General features: G+C 40.6%; 2 protein-coding genes and 1 long non-coding RNA gene across 4 annotated transcripts in view; 2 read left to right on the forward strand and 1 right to left on the reverse strand.

Moving 5' to 3' along the window:
• Positions 1 to 14,856, forward strand: part of LOC133720820 (phenylalanine--tRNA ligase, chloroplastic/mitochondrial-like) — a 53,219-nt gene that overhangs the window by 26,602 nt on the left and 11,761 nt on the right. The window lies entirely within an intron of this gene.
• Positions 1 to 14,856, reverse strand: part of LOC133720818 (cyclic nucleotide-gated ion channel 1-like) — a 54,576-nt gene that overhangs the window by 16,655 nt on the left and 23,065 nt on the right. The window lies entirely within an intron of this gene.
• Positions 6,133 to 7,484, forward strand: LOC133722241 (uncharacterized). The gene is made up of 2 exons (XR_009852577.1): positions 6,133 to 6,466; positions 6,772 to 7,484. It is a non-coding gene; the product is annotated as an uncharacterized LOC133722241 (long non-coding RNA).

The following is a 14,856-nucleotide window of genomic DNA, read 5'->3' on the forward strand; positions in this document are numbered from 1 at the left end:
AATTAATCACCACTAGAATACTCCACCATTATCAGTGACCATAGTCACTTGAAAACACGGCATCTAGCCATAAAAATTCAAAATATTTATTCAATTTCCTCTTGTAAATGGTTTCCAACACTGAGGTTCCCAAAGAATCACCAAAAACTTCCAATAATATTTCAAATGCTACATAACAACCAATCACAACACAAAACACGTTTCCTCGAAACTTGGTTCCAAGTCAAAACCACCATTAGTTCCAATCCCACCAACGATCCTGATTCCGAAACAATTATATCATCCAGAGGCAGCCCAAAGCTATCGTCACTCGTCTCAGACACTCAAACACAAACTTGAACTCTGGTTTCCGCACCATAATCCATGCCCCAACAAAATGGTTGGCAACGAGGAAAAGACAACCACAACATTTTCCTCGAATCACATTTCGTAGTACAACTCGAAACTCTAGAGTAGTTTTACTCTACCATCACCAGGGATAGGCGCAAGACACTTAATCAATCGAATACACAAAGGAAACCCTAGGAGGTCGGCGTACAAGAGGCATAGCACCAGAAGAAAACCAACTAGCTTTGTACCTTACACACTTGATGTATACCACAGTACCGAAGAGTACACGATGGGGAACCGCTGCAGTCGGGCCATCACTCGAGAGGTACTGGGCAACACCAAGCATATAAGGTAACAGAATAGAAACGAGTCTACAGAACCTAACAACCTAATGCTCTGATACCAAATTGACAGGACCCGCCCCGAATTTCGCCCTGAAATCCGAGGTGGCCCTGCGGGGCCCACCTTAGAGATAACTCTACCGGGAACTGGTCGAGTCATCACTAAAGTGGACTACCCAAAACAGTAACCCACGATAGGTCAGAGCCAAACAAAGAAGTGCGGAAGCAATTCATCAACTATGCCTCGAACCATGTACGCCCGACCTCAACTAATAGCGCCTGCAAACTGGGCATTTGAAACCGAAGGGCCCAGGGAAAAGTACACGAAAAACGTTAGAGTGAGTGGACAAAAATAAACAATTTAAAAGAAAAAGGATTTCATACTTTCCCACACTTATTCCTTTTAAAAACACGATGCATGCAACATTTAAGAAAAACACATTTAGCTTTAAATCCAAGGATTTCAAAACGATAAACCGACTAGCCTCGCTAGTCAAAACATTCGAAAATCATGTATCGTAAACCGAAATCTCGTTTCTCAAGAAAATAAGACCAGCCCCGCTGGTTACGATAACATCGAAATCCACAATTCTCGTGAAAACATACCAGCCCCGCTGGTTACGAAAATAACGGACTAGCCCCGCTAGTCAAGTCACGAAAAAGTATGGGGAAGAAGTTATCACCATACAAGAAGGGAGCCTCCCAGGCTCGGGTCGGAGTGTCCCACACTCTGGAGCATCCCATGCTCTGCTCTTACTCACCCACAAACACATAGTAAGCAGGGAGGAGTACTAATAGGCTAGCTAGCAATAAATATAACGACCCAGGTATGGTGGGTTAAAATCCATCTGAAAACTCGAAAATCAATAAGGCTTCCCCATCATCTCACGAGAAAATACATATGCCAATGACGTGACCCCGCACGCCAAAAATATTCTCGAAATCATAAACCAAATCTGAAAACATCAACAAGACATTCCAAATGCCAAATTCCATCGAAATCCCATTTCGAAAAATATTCAAAATTCTCAATATCGACGAAAAGAAATGTATTATAAATTTCCGGAAATCACCTCGGAAAATAATTCGTCGAAAATCACTTAAATCACAAGTTCAAATCCGAGCGGATAAAACTCACGTTCCAAAAATCATGATGGAAAATCCAAGTAATATTCCAAAACCGAAATCGTATCCGAAACTAAAATAATATGGTAATTAATAAAACATTAATTCGAAAAATAAATGCATGCATCAATATTCAAAAACAAACGTCCACTCACAGTACTATTGGCGACCACACAAACGAGTTCCTTCATCTAGCCATAGCTCGCAACAACGTCCTGTACACAAGTACATTTCCATAAACGACAATTCGAATAAATAATTACGAACCTAAACGAAACCCGAAAATCCCTATCTTCACTACTTCTCAAATTCAACCCAAATCTCTTCCACAACACCAATTCCTCAATCAACATATTCCACAACGAAAACGAGGAAAATCCGACGGCCGGATTTCCAACAATTCCATCACAAAACACCGAACTTCGAAAAATCACAAACAATTCCAAACTCCTCCAAAATTCACCAAACTTCATATACAAGCTCTACAACATATATACAATTTAATGGACTAAAAACTGGAATTAAATCACTGCTCAACACACCTCCACGCGCCACCAACAGTGGCGGCGCGTGGGCCCCACGCGCCGGCGGCCACCACCTCCGATGGCCACCAAACTTGGACAGTAGCATCTACTCAACACACTCAACCATTCATTCAACTACAACAAGTGCCAATTTTACCTGAAAGAGCTCCAGTTCGGCCGGTGAACACAAGCCCAGAAATTCCTCAAGAACCCTAAAATTTCAATTCATCAATTCGACATCTACACAACAAATCGTGACACAAGGCCATAGGGGAAATGATCAGTGATGAAAACCGAACCTTCGATGCCAATTTCGTGGCCGGAAACGGCCGGAATCGCCGGAAATCGACGAAACTCTCCAACTGCTACAGTGGACTTCACGGCTCAATTCCGAGCTCCACCGGTCGAGCCACCGCAAAACACCACCCCAGGCGTGACAAGGGAGAGGAGGCGAGCCTGCCGGTGCCCGGATTCCGTCGTGGGTCGGCCGGAGAAGGAAGAAACCGGAGGAAGAAGAAATCGGGCCGAAGAGGAGAAAGGGTCGGGGGAGAAGAGAGAGAAAAGCCGGTAAGTTTCCAAAATGGAAACTTACCACAGTAAATTGGCTATTTATAGAAACTTACCATGAACAGTAACCATGAACAGTAACTTTACTATTTCGCTTATAACTTTTGCATACGAGCTCCGATTTTTACGTACCACATATCCACACGCTCGGTTTAACGTCCCCTACAACTTCCATGAAGAACATTTTCTCAAATTTTGACCCGAACAAAAAGTCGACTTTTAGGGCCACTAAAAGTACTAAACCGAAAGTAAAAGTGAAAGTAAAGGTCGTTTACCGTCCAAATGACTAGTAAACGGGTGAATTTGGGTTCGGGACGTTACAATTTAAGCCCAGATCTGCTTTTACTGAGGAGAGGAATTAGTTTTCATGGAGTTCTTGTATCATTTTTTAATAAAAATTGAGAATTAATGCTATATAAAGATTTATAATTAGAAGTGAATACTATTTTATTATTTTTGAAGGAATACTATTATTTCCAAAATTTAATAAATTCATCAGATTGTATTGATTCACACGGATTGCACTCCCTTTATTTCACACTGATTTGATGGATATATAGAAAATGAAATCTGAGTGGGTCCCATAGAAAACTCTCGCACAGACTTTTTTATCTGTGTGCAAAGGCCAATGGCCACCCCCCTCAAATGGGACAGAAATCTAATCTGTGAGTGTAGGGTGGCCAATGAGCATCACACACAGATTTCAGTGGGTAATAAGACTAATACATACGGATTAAAATCAGTATGTAATAGCCTTTTTGCTAGTGGCGATCCACACCCAAATTGAAGGTAATTTGCTGCAAGCGACGATCAAGTATCTCAGCAATCACTACAAGAGAAAATAGCAAAAGCGAGGAATTTCATTGTGACAACCCAAAATTCGTTGCAAAAACTTAACAAATACGAGGAAATTTCAGTTATCGCACATGATCCCATCGGCGACAACCAATTTGTCGCATAAAGTAAGTATTTGTGACAAATTGACAGTTGCCCATTTGACATTATGCGACACCCAATTCCTCACAAAATGTCAATTAGGCAACAATTTCTACCAACTGTCGGTTAATGTTTCTGTGACAACTTTAACATCCTTGCAAAAGATTAATTAGGCGACGACTTCTAGCAATTGTCGCTTAATGCTTATGTGACAACTGGATTTTTGTCACTGAAGAATGATTTAGCAACAACTTTTGTGAGTTGTCAGTTAATGTTTATGTGACAACCTTAAGTTCCTCGCTGAAAATCAATTGGGTGACAACTTTAACTAGTTGTCGTTTAATGTTTATGTGACAACTTGAATTTCCTTACTAAAAACTAATTAGGTGACGACTTCTACTAGTTATCGCTTAATGTTTATGTGACAACTTTAATGTTCTCGCAAAAGACCAATTAGGCGACGACTTTTACAGGTAGTCGCTTGATGATTATGTGACAACTTGAACTTCCTCACTAAAACTCAATTAGGCGACAACTTCTACTAGTTATCGCTTAATGTTTATGTGACAACTTTAATGTTCTCTCAAAAGACCAATTAGGCGACGACTTTTACAGATAGTCGCTTGATGATTATGTGACAACTTGAATTTCCTCACTGAAACTCAATTAGGTGACGACTTCTACGAGTTGTCGGTTAATGTTTATGTAACAACTTTATTTTTCTCGCAAAAAGCCAATTAGGCAACGATCTCAACGGGTTGTCACTTAATGTTTATATGACAACTTGAAATTCCTCACTAAAAACCAATTAGGCGACGACTTCTATTAGTTGTCGGTTAAAGTTTATGTGACAACTGCAATTTTCTTGCAAAAGATGAATTAGGTGACGATTTCTATATGTTGTCAATTAATGTTTGTGTGACAACTTGAACTCTCTCGCTGAAAACCAATTGGACGAAAACTTGTATGAGTTGTCAGTTAATGTTTATGTGACAGTTTTAATTTTCTCACAAAAGACCAATTAAGCGATGACTTTTACTGCTTGTCGCTTAATGATTATGTGACGACTTAAACTTTCTCACAACCCACTGATATATCATAGAGGAAAATATCTTATTTTCTACCGTTTCTGCGAAATTTCTCTAATATCGTCAAATATATGTGCGAAGAGAAAAAATATTAGATATATCATATATCCCAAATATCTAATATATCTCCGAGGTGAATCCCCTCATAAAGAGGCAGGAAATGGCCTAATAGAGAGGCAGCTCAATATGTTTGTGAAAAAAACCTCGAAGTGAAATCTCTTAAAGCCAATCTGGGCAAGGTGAATCTAAATGAGGTGAAACCTCTCAATGTTGATTTGGGTGAGATAGGAAATTCCCTCAAGGTGAATCCGTGTGAGGAGAAATCGCCTCAAAACGAATATGAGTAAGGAGTAATCCCCTTAGGGTGAATCTTGGTGAAGATAAATCATCTCAAGAGAAATCCAAGTAAGGAGAAATCTCCTTAAGACGAATCTGAGTAAGGAGTATCCTCTTGAGAGAAATCCGGCTAAGAAGAATATGTAATACCATACTTCTACGAGCTGTCGGTTAATGTTAATGTTTAAGACATCCTTGTAACAAAAAAAAAAAATGTAATACCAAGGCAAACAGAGAGACTAGTCTGTGGTTGATCAAACAAAGAGAGGTAAAGTGTTGCTTTTGTCAATTTTCCTAGCAATAATCAATTGGATAGTGTAATTAACAAGCTTGTGGAAATTAAAGAATAATCTCACTAAGAGACAAAAGAAAATAGGTCTATTGCATCACATCTTTTAAGGGTAAAATCTCCCTATAACTTGATTTTAAACTTTTAAATTTGTATATTGCTATGTTTCTACTTTTGAATTAACTTAGAAATTAGAGCCTTATATAGGGTGTCAAACCAGTGTCTTAATAGTTATCATTTTGTTTTTTTACAGAATAAGATTTATAAAATAAGACTTTTACTAGAAAGACACCCTTACTTAAAGCTTTAAACTACCATACTACAATCTATATGTCACAAACTCGCTCTCATATGAAATTTTTTGAATAATGCCCAGCGGCGGTGGTATCTTCCGGAGTCTAGAATTGTAAATTTTAAACCCTAAATAATACAAAATATAGAGATTTTGAATGAAAATTATTTAAAAAAATGCGCCATCATTGAAAAAAAAGGCGGAATCCATCAAAAGACCGGGTTTTTATCAGAAAATAAAAAAATAATAAATACATAGAAATTATAGAATAAAAACCTAGTTAATTACGACCCCATGCCCTAAATCTGTAGAGAGAGGCTGGCGGCCGTATTCTTCTTTACCTCCCAAGACAACTTCTTTCTCGTCATCACCAACCTAACCTCCACCCCCAATCTTTCGTCATGAGTAGATGGCGATGAATGCCGAGACAGCGGAGGGGATGCCGCCGTCACGCTCCTCGTTTTCTGAAATGGTTCGTCGAAAGTTTCAGCCTTCGTCGCTGCTGTCCGCCGCGACAACTACCGGACCGGGTTTGGTGCGATCCACTCCGCTGTCTTGACGTTCGTCACCATCTACACGCAGCCGTTTTCACTCAAACCAAGCGAGCTCCTCCCATCACATCACGAAGAAAAACAATGGTGAATCTCCTGCTTCGGGTTTAATTTAGCTTTCTATTGTTTAATTATACTCTTCATTGACATCTCACATTTGTTTCATCTTTTTGACTTTGGCCTGATTTTTAATGGCTCTAGTAGTAGTAATCTTGCTAGCTGTTACTTCTACTGCCTTTCTAGGCAAAGCGAAACCAGTAGCAAGTAATCATGATCACTGAGCTTTTATTTGTAATTTTAGTTATCTTTTGGCAATCAAATCCTACAGAATTTTGCTTTCTTCGCTCTAATGATTGAGCTTTGATTTTGTTATGTTGCTGATTGCATTTTAGAGAAATGAAGAGCTGATATGGCTGGAGGAATTCTTATTGAAGTAGCATGTTTAACATTGCCTATTGTTAAACATTGCCTATTCTTATGCCATATTTTTTCTGATGAGATTGATGCTTGGTGAATTACTGCTATTATTTGTGTTCTCTTGGCCTCAAACTGCCAGTCTTATCGATGATATTCTATCTCTTGGTTTCTATTTGTCAGTGTGTCCTGATTTTGTTGTGGATTCTTGTAATTTGGGAATATTAATTGATAATGAAGGACTAGTTTTCTCCTTCTCTCTTTCTTTACAACCTCTGTTATATTTTCTCATTTCTACTGTATTGTGTGTGTGTGTGTGTGTTGTATTTGGTGTGCTGGTTTTGTCTTCAATTGCATCTTATTTGGGCGCTGATTGAATTTTGCAGGTTTCTATATTATCGATGACATTCTATCTCTTGTTTTATTCCCACCTAAAGGACAAGTTGAATAAGATGGAGGACTCAAGGTGAGTCTAATCTAGAGGCACAGCGGACGACAGGATCCTAATCATAGTGGAGCAGTCTAGTCATGGAGGAAGATTAGAAGCAGGCTAGTAGCAGTATTTTTCAAAACCATTTAGATAGTTACCCTTTTTGTATAAGAAATTATATGTATAAGATCCGCCATGCAGAGTGTATGAACCTCTTATGCATTTTATAATGTAAAGCATATTTTTTGTGCTTCAGGTTTCTATTCAATTTCATATCCAAATTAGCTACTAGATATCAATTTTCACTTTGGGTTGTTGCTGATATCATTTGTCAATGTTGACGTAAAAAATTTAAATTTCTCACTTAATTGAAAATGTGACAATTTTGTGTTGTCGCAACCAATTGTCGCCTAATGTGTTTTACTGATTGTTAAAAGTGATGAAATTACACAGTTGTCGCTTTTTCAATATGCGACACAATAGGTTCCTTGACGAAATTATATGAGACAAACAAGGAGTCTCGCATATAATTTTCTGCAACAAATGTATATGTGTCACATAATAATATATGCAACAAAAATGAAACCTCACAGTTATTTTTTGCAACAAAAATAAATCTCGCATATAAATTTTTGGTCAGACATACAAGCCTTGCAAACAGAATATGCAATGTAAATTCGTTCCTCACATATGACATCTTGCGAGACACATAAGTATGTTATAGAATACTATACGCGAGACTTCATGTTTGTTACAATTTGTAACAAACATGAAGTCTCGCGTATAGTATTCTATAACATATTGTGTCGCTTATTGAAAATGTGACAAACATACAAGCCCCGCATATGGAATATGCAATGTAAACGAAGCCTCATATATTAAAAATAGTAACAAATATAAAGTCTAGCATATAGTTTTTGGTAACACACTTGTGTGTCTCACAATTTGTGATATGTGAGGAACCAATTGCGTCGCATATTGAAAAAGTGACAACAGTGTAATTTAGTCGCTTTTGACAATCAGTAAAACACATAAGGCGACAACAGGTTGCGACAACCCAAAGTCGTCGCATTTTCAATTCAACGAGAAATCTAGACTTTTTACGACAACTTTGAGTTGTCGCCGATGACAATTTCTCTTGTAGTGAATTGAGAAGTCTGATGAGGAATAGATGCTTGCGATGAGATAGAAGATGAAGGTTCGGAGGTTGAAGACGATGATGCATGATGGCTGAAGAATGAGATTCGAAGAGCTCTAAAACTCTGAAAGCTCAGGAGTCTCTATGTTTCCCTGAGATTCGAGGCTGTGGTTGATTTGGTTCTCTGTTGTTTGGCTCCAATTTTGTTGCAGCTGGTCAACAGTCTCTTTTCTTGTGCGGGCGTGCCAGCACCGTTCGGGTGCGGTCGTCGGGGATGTCCCTTGACCTGACTTCTTTCAAGCAATTGTGGACGAGGAGAGCACCAACCTCGTCGTGGGATTCTTTGTGCCTCGTGGTGAGGACTTTTGCTGAGCTTCTTGAAAATCACCAAATCGATACTCGATGTTGTAGATCGAGCAGAGCGAGAACCACCGGGAAGTGAGGAGAACTTGCTAAAGCGTGACTTTAGCTTGGCTGGGTTGCTAGGGCGTTACCCTTGCTTGGCTGGTTCCGTAACCGTTGTGGTCGCGGCACTACCGTCGGCTTCCGAGGAGACTAGGACCGAAGCACGTTGACAGAGGGTTTGGTGGCACTGAAAGTCGGCTTCTGAGAAGACTAGGACTAGGAGTGTGATCACCGGTAAGAGAAAGAGAAAGAGAGAGAGGAGTTGCTCTTAGAGAGGTTTGCTCTAGAGAGAACTTAGATCATCTTAGAGATGTTGTTGTTGAATGTGAATGTGTGTGTTAGAATGAGAGGAGAAGGTGTTTATATAGGGAAGAAAAAGAAGAGTGAAATGATGAGTGGAAGAAAAATAATGAAAGTAGATCTAAGTTCACTTGTAAAATATGGAAAAGATAGAGAAAAGATGAAATGAAAGCAAAGCATGAAGGTGCAGCAACATGGAAGTGGTGATGATCTATTAAAGAGATTGTAGAAGAAAAATATATCCAAGGAAAAAGAGAAAAGCATCTAGCTTTCTTCATGTGGGTAGGAAACATGAACATGTGAATATTGAGCTGGTTTTAGGTCAGTTTCTGCCCCTTTATTCCTTCAATTATTTCTCCAACAAGACTTCATTATATGCCTTCGACTTCTTCATATGAAATGTTCCACTATGAGTGTAGATCATCCTGACAAATTTTCATATTTTTATTCCATGTGGTTGGGCCGAAAATGCTGCTGGACCTATTACAGGTCCAGTTTTCCAGTTTTGCTTCTGTAGAAAATTGGGCTGATTGTTTGAAGGCCTTCCACTCAAAAAAACTCTGGCACTCTTCATAAGAAATGATCCTTGGGCTGTCTAGAATGGATCTGCAGAGTTTCAGCTCATTTCAAGTTCATTTGGTCAGTCTGCCGCCTCCTTCCTTGTTTAGCTCGGTTTCTCCTAGCCGAAGTAGGAAAATGTGCTAAAGTTGACTTTTCATGTTTCCATGCTTCCATGCTTTCATAGTAGGCTTTATTTAGCCTCTAAATATATATTTCGAACTTGTCGACAACATATAGCTTGAGCCACTGACATTGGCTCAATTTCTCCAAGACACGCCTTGTCAGGCCAAAATGCTTATTTTGGATCCAAACATTCCCCCCCTCTCCATGCACAACCTCTGTGTAAGGCTGTGACTCAACAGTGAGACCCTTATGTTGATTGCCACCTATAGGAAAGTTAGTCTCAGAAATGACCTCTTCGCGAGCAGGTTCTGGAATCGTGAACTCATCGAGCCGTCGACGGTCCTCCGCGAGAGCTTTACTCAGATTCTCATGGTATGCGGTAGAATTCTTTTGAAGGATATCAAGCCGCTCTTCTATGCTCGCATTCTCTGGAATGGGAATGGGCACATAGCCTTCTATCGTCGCCATGACTTCAGGAATTTCTTTTGGTAAAGAATTTCCTCTGGCATCCCAATGATGGTGAACATAAAAAGACTCTGGTGTAGTCCCACTGGGCGTGCCAAAATGTTTGGCTCCAATTTTGCTGCAGCTGGTCAACAGTCTCTTTTCTGCGCGGGCGTGCCAGCACCGTTCGGGTGCGGTCGTCGGGGATGTCCCTTGACCTGACTTCTTTCAAGCAATTGTGGACGAGGAGAGCACCAACCTCGTCGTGGGATTCTTTGTGCCTCGTGGTGAGGACTTTTGCTGAGCTTCTTGAAAATCACCAAATCGATACTCGATGTTGTAGATCGAGCAGAGCGAGAACCACCGGGAAGTGAGGAGAACTTGCTAAAGCGTGACTTTAGCTTGGCTGGGTTGCTAGGGCGTTACCCTTGCTTGGCTGGTTCCGTAACCGTTGTGGTCGCGACACTACCGTCGGCTTCCGAGGAGACTAGGACCGAAGCACGTTGACAGAGGGTTTGGCGGCACTGAAAGTCGGCTTCTGAGAAGACTAGGACTAGGAGTGTGATCACCGGTAAGAGAAAGAGAAAGAGAGAGAGAGGAGTTGCTCTTAGAGAGGTTTGCTCTAGAGAGAACTTAGATCATCTTAGAGATGTTGTTGTTGAATGTGAATGTGTGTGTTAGAATGAGAGGAGAAGGTGTTTATATAGGGAAGAAAAAGAAGAGTGAAATGATGAGTGGAAGAAAAATAATGAAAGTAGATCTAAGTTCACTTGTAAAATATGGAAAAGATAGAGAAAAGATGAAATGAAAGCAAAGCATGAAGGTGCAGCAACATGGAAGTGGTGATGATCTATTAAAGAGATTGTAGAAGAAAAATATATCCAAGGAAAAAGAGAAAAGCATCTAGCTTTCTTCATGTGGGTAGGAAACATGAACATGTGAATATTGAGCTGGTTTTAGGTCAGTTTCTGCCCCTTTATTCCTTCAATTATTTCTCCAACAAGACTTCATTATATGCCTTCGACTTCTTCATATGAAATGTTCCACTATGAGTGTAGATCATCCTGACAAATTTTCATATTTTTATTCCATGTGGTTGGGCCGAAAATGCTGCTGGACCTATTACAGGTCCAGTTTTCCAGTTTTACTTCTGTAGAAAATTGGGCTGATTGTTTGAAGGCCTTCCACTCAAAAAAAGCTCTGGCACTCTTCATAAGAAATGATCCTTGGGCTGTCTAGAATGGATTTGCAGAGTTTCAGCTCATTTGAAGTTCATTTGGTCAGTCTGCCGCCTCCTTCCTTGTTTAGCTCGGTTTCTCCTAGCCGAAGTAGGAAAATGTGCTAAAGTTGACTTTTCATGTTTCCATGCTTCCATGCTTTCATAGTAGGCTTTATTTAGCCTCTAAATATATATTTCGAACTTGTCGACAACATATAGCTTGAGCCACTGACATTGGCTCAATTTCTCCAAGACACGCCTTGTCAGGCCAAAATGCTTATTTTGGGTCCAAACATTCCCCCCCTCTCCATGCACAACCTCTGTGTAAGGCTGTGACTCAACAGTGAGACCCTTACGTTGATTGCCACCTATAGGCAAGTTAGTCTCAGAAATGACCTCTTCGCGAGCAGGTTCTGGAATCGTGAACTCATCGAGCCGTCGACGGTCCTCCGCGAGGGCTTTACTCAGATTCTCATGGTATGCGGTAGAATTCTTTTGAAGGATATCAAGCCGCTCTTCTATGCTCGCATTCTCTGGAATGGGAATGGGCACATAGCCTTCTATCGTCGCCATGACTTCAGGAATTTCTTTTGGTAAAGAATTTCCTCTGGCATCCCAATGATGGTGAACATAAAAAGACTCTGGTGTAGTCCCACTGGGCGTGCCAAAATGTTTGGCTCCAATTTTGCTGCAGCTGGTCAACAGTCTCTTTTCTGCGCGGGCGTGCCAGCACCGTTCGGGTGCGGTCGTCGGGGATGTCCCTTGACCTGACTTCTTTCAAGCAATTGTGGACGAGGAGAGCACCAACCTCGTCGTGGGATTCTTTGTGCCACGTGGTGAGGACTTTTGCTGAGCTTCTTGAAAATCACCAAATCGATACTCGATGTTGTAGATCGAGCAGAGCGAGAACCACCGGGAAGTGAGGAGAACTTGCTAAAGCGTGACTTTAGCTTGGCTGGGTTGCTAGGGCGTTACCCTTGCTTGGCTGGTTCCGTAACCGTTGTGGTCGCGACACTACCGTCGGCTTCCGAGGAGACTAGGACCGAAGCACGTTGACAGAGGGTTTGGCGGCACTGAAAGTCGGCTTCTGAGAAGACTAGGACTAGGAGTGTGATCACCGGTAAGAGAAAGAGAAAGAGAGAGAGAGGAGTTGCTCTTAGAGAGGTTTGCTCTAGAGAGAACTTAGATCATCTTAGAGATGTTGTTGTTGAATGTGAATGTGTGTGTTAGAATGAGAGGAGAAGGTGTTTATATAGGGAAGAAAAAGAAGAGTGAAATGATGAGTGGAAGAAAAATAATGAAAGTAGATCTAAGTTCACTTGTAAAATATGGAAAAGATAGAGAAAAGATGAAATGAAAGCAAAGCATGAAGGTGCAGCAACATGGAAGTGGTGATGATCTATTAAAGAGATTGTAGAAGAAAAATATATCCAAGGAAAAAGAGAAAAGCATCTAGCTTTCTTCATGTGGGTAGGAAACATGAACATGTGAATATTGAGCTGGTTTTAGGTCAATTTCTGCCCCTTTATTCCTTCAATTATTTCTCCAACAAGACTTCATTATATGCCTTCGACTTCTTCATATTAAATGTTCAACTATGAGTGTAGATCATCCTGACAAATTTTCATATTTTTATTCCATGTGGTTGGGCCGAAAATGCTGCTGGACCTCTTACAGGTCCAGTTTTCCAGTTTTACTTCTGTAGAAAATTAGGCTGATTGTTTGAAGGCCTTCCACTCAAAAAAAGCTCTGGCACTCTGCATAAGAAATGATCCATGGGCTGTCTAGAATGGATCTGCAGAGTTTCAGCTCATTTCAAGTTCATTTGGTCAGTCTGCCGCCTCCTTCCTTGTTTAGCTCGGTTTCTCCTAGCCGATGTAGGAAAATGTGCTAAAGTTGACTTTTCATGTTTCCATGCTTCCATGCTTTCATAGTAGGCTTTATTTAGCCTCTAAATATATATTTCGAACTTGTCGACAATATATAGCTTGAGCCACTGACATTGGCTCAATTTCTCCAAGACACGCCTTGTCAGGCCAAAATGCTTATTTTGGGTCCAAACAATATTGTCGACAAGTTCGAAATATATATTTAGAGGCTAAATAAAGTCTACTCTGAAAGCATGGAAGCATGGAAACATGAAAAGTCAACTTTAGCACATTTTCCTACTTCGGCTAGGAGAAACCGAGCTAAACAAGGAAGGAGGGGCGGCAGACTGACCAAATGAACTTGAAATGAGCTGAAACTCTGTAGATCCATTCTAGACAGCCCAAGGATCATTTATTATGAAGAGTGCAAGAGCTTTTTTTGAGTGGAAGGCCTTCAAACAATCAGCCCAATTTTCTACAGAAGCAAAACTGGAAAACTGGACCTGTAAGAGGTCCAGCAGCATTTGCGGCCCAACCACATGGAATAAAAATATGAAAATTTGTCAGGATGATCTACACTCATAGTGGAACATTTCATATGAAGAAGTCGAAGGCATATAATGAAGTCTTGTTGGAGAAATAATTGAAGGAATAAAGGGGCAGAAACTGACCTAAAACCAGCTCAATATTCACATGTTCATGTTTCCTACCCACATGAAGAAAGCTAGATGCTTTTCTCTTTTTCCTTGGATATATTTTTCTTCTACAATCTCTTTAATAGATCATCACCACTTCCATGTTGCTGCACCTTCATGCTTTGCTTTCATTTCATCTTTTCTCTATCTTTTCCATATTTTACAAGTGAACTTAGATCTACTTTCATTATTTTCCTTCCACTCATCATTTCACTCTTCTTTTTCTTCCCTATATAAACACCTTCTCCTCTCATTCTAACACACACATTCACATTCAACAACAACATCTCTAAGATGATCTAAGTTCTCTCTAGAGCAAACCTCTCTAAGAGCAACTCCTCTCCCTCTCTTTCTCTTTCTCTTACCGGTGATCACACTCCTAGTTCTAGTCTTCTCAGAAGCCGACTTTCAGTGCCACCAAACCCTCTGTCAACGTGCTTCGGTCCTAGTCTCCTCGGGAGCCGACGGTAGTGCCGCGACCACAACGGTTACAAAACCAGCCAAGCAAGGGTAACGCCCTAGCAACCCAGCCAAGCTAAAGTCACGCTTTAGCAAGATCTCAACACTTCCCGGTGATTTCGCTCTGCTCAATCTGCAATATTGAGTATCGACTTGTGAACAAGAAGAAACTTCAGCAAAGTCCTCACCACGAGGCACAAAGAATCCCACGACGAGGTTGGTGCTCTCCTCGTCTACAATCGCTTGATAGAAGTCAGGTCAAGGGACACCCCCGACGACCGCACCCGAACGGTGCTGGCACGCCCGCGCAAGAAAAGAGACTGTTGACCAGCTGCAGCAAAATTGGAGCCAAACAATGAACACCATCATGCATATTATTCCATCACACATCACTCACAAGAATATATATATTCCACGTAAA

The sequence above is a fragment of the Rosa rugosa genome, chromosome 7 (assembly GCF_958449725.1).
Source record: "Rosa rugosa chromosome 7, drRosRugo1.1, whole genome shotgun sequence".
NCBI lineage: Eukaryota > Viridiplantae > Streptophyta > Magnoliopsida > Rosales > Rosaceae > Rosa > Rosa rugosa.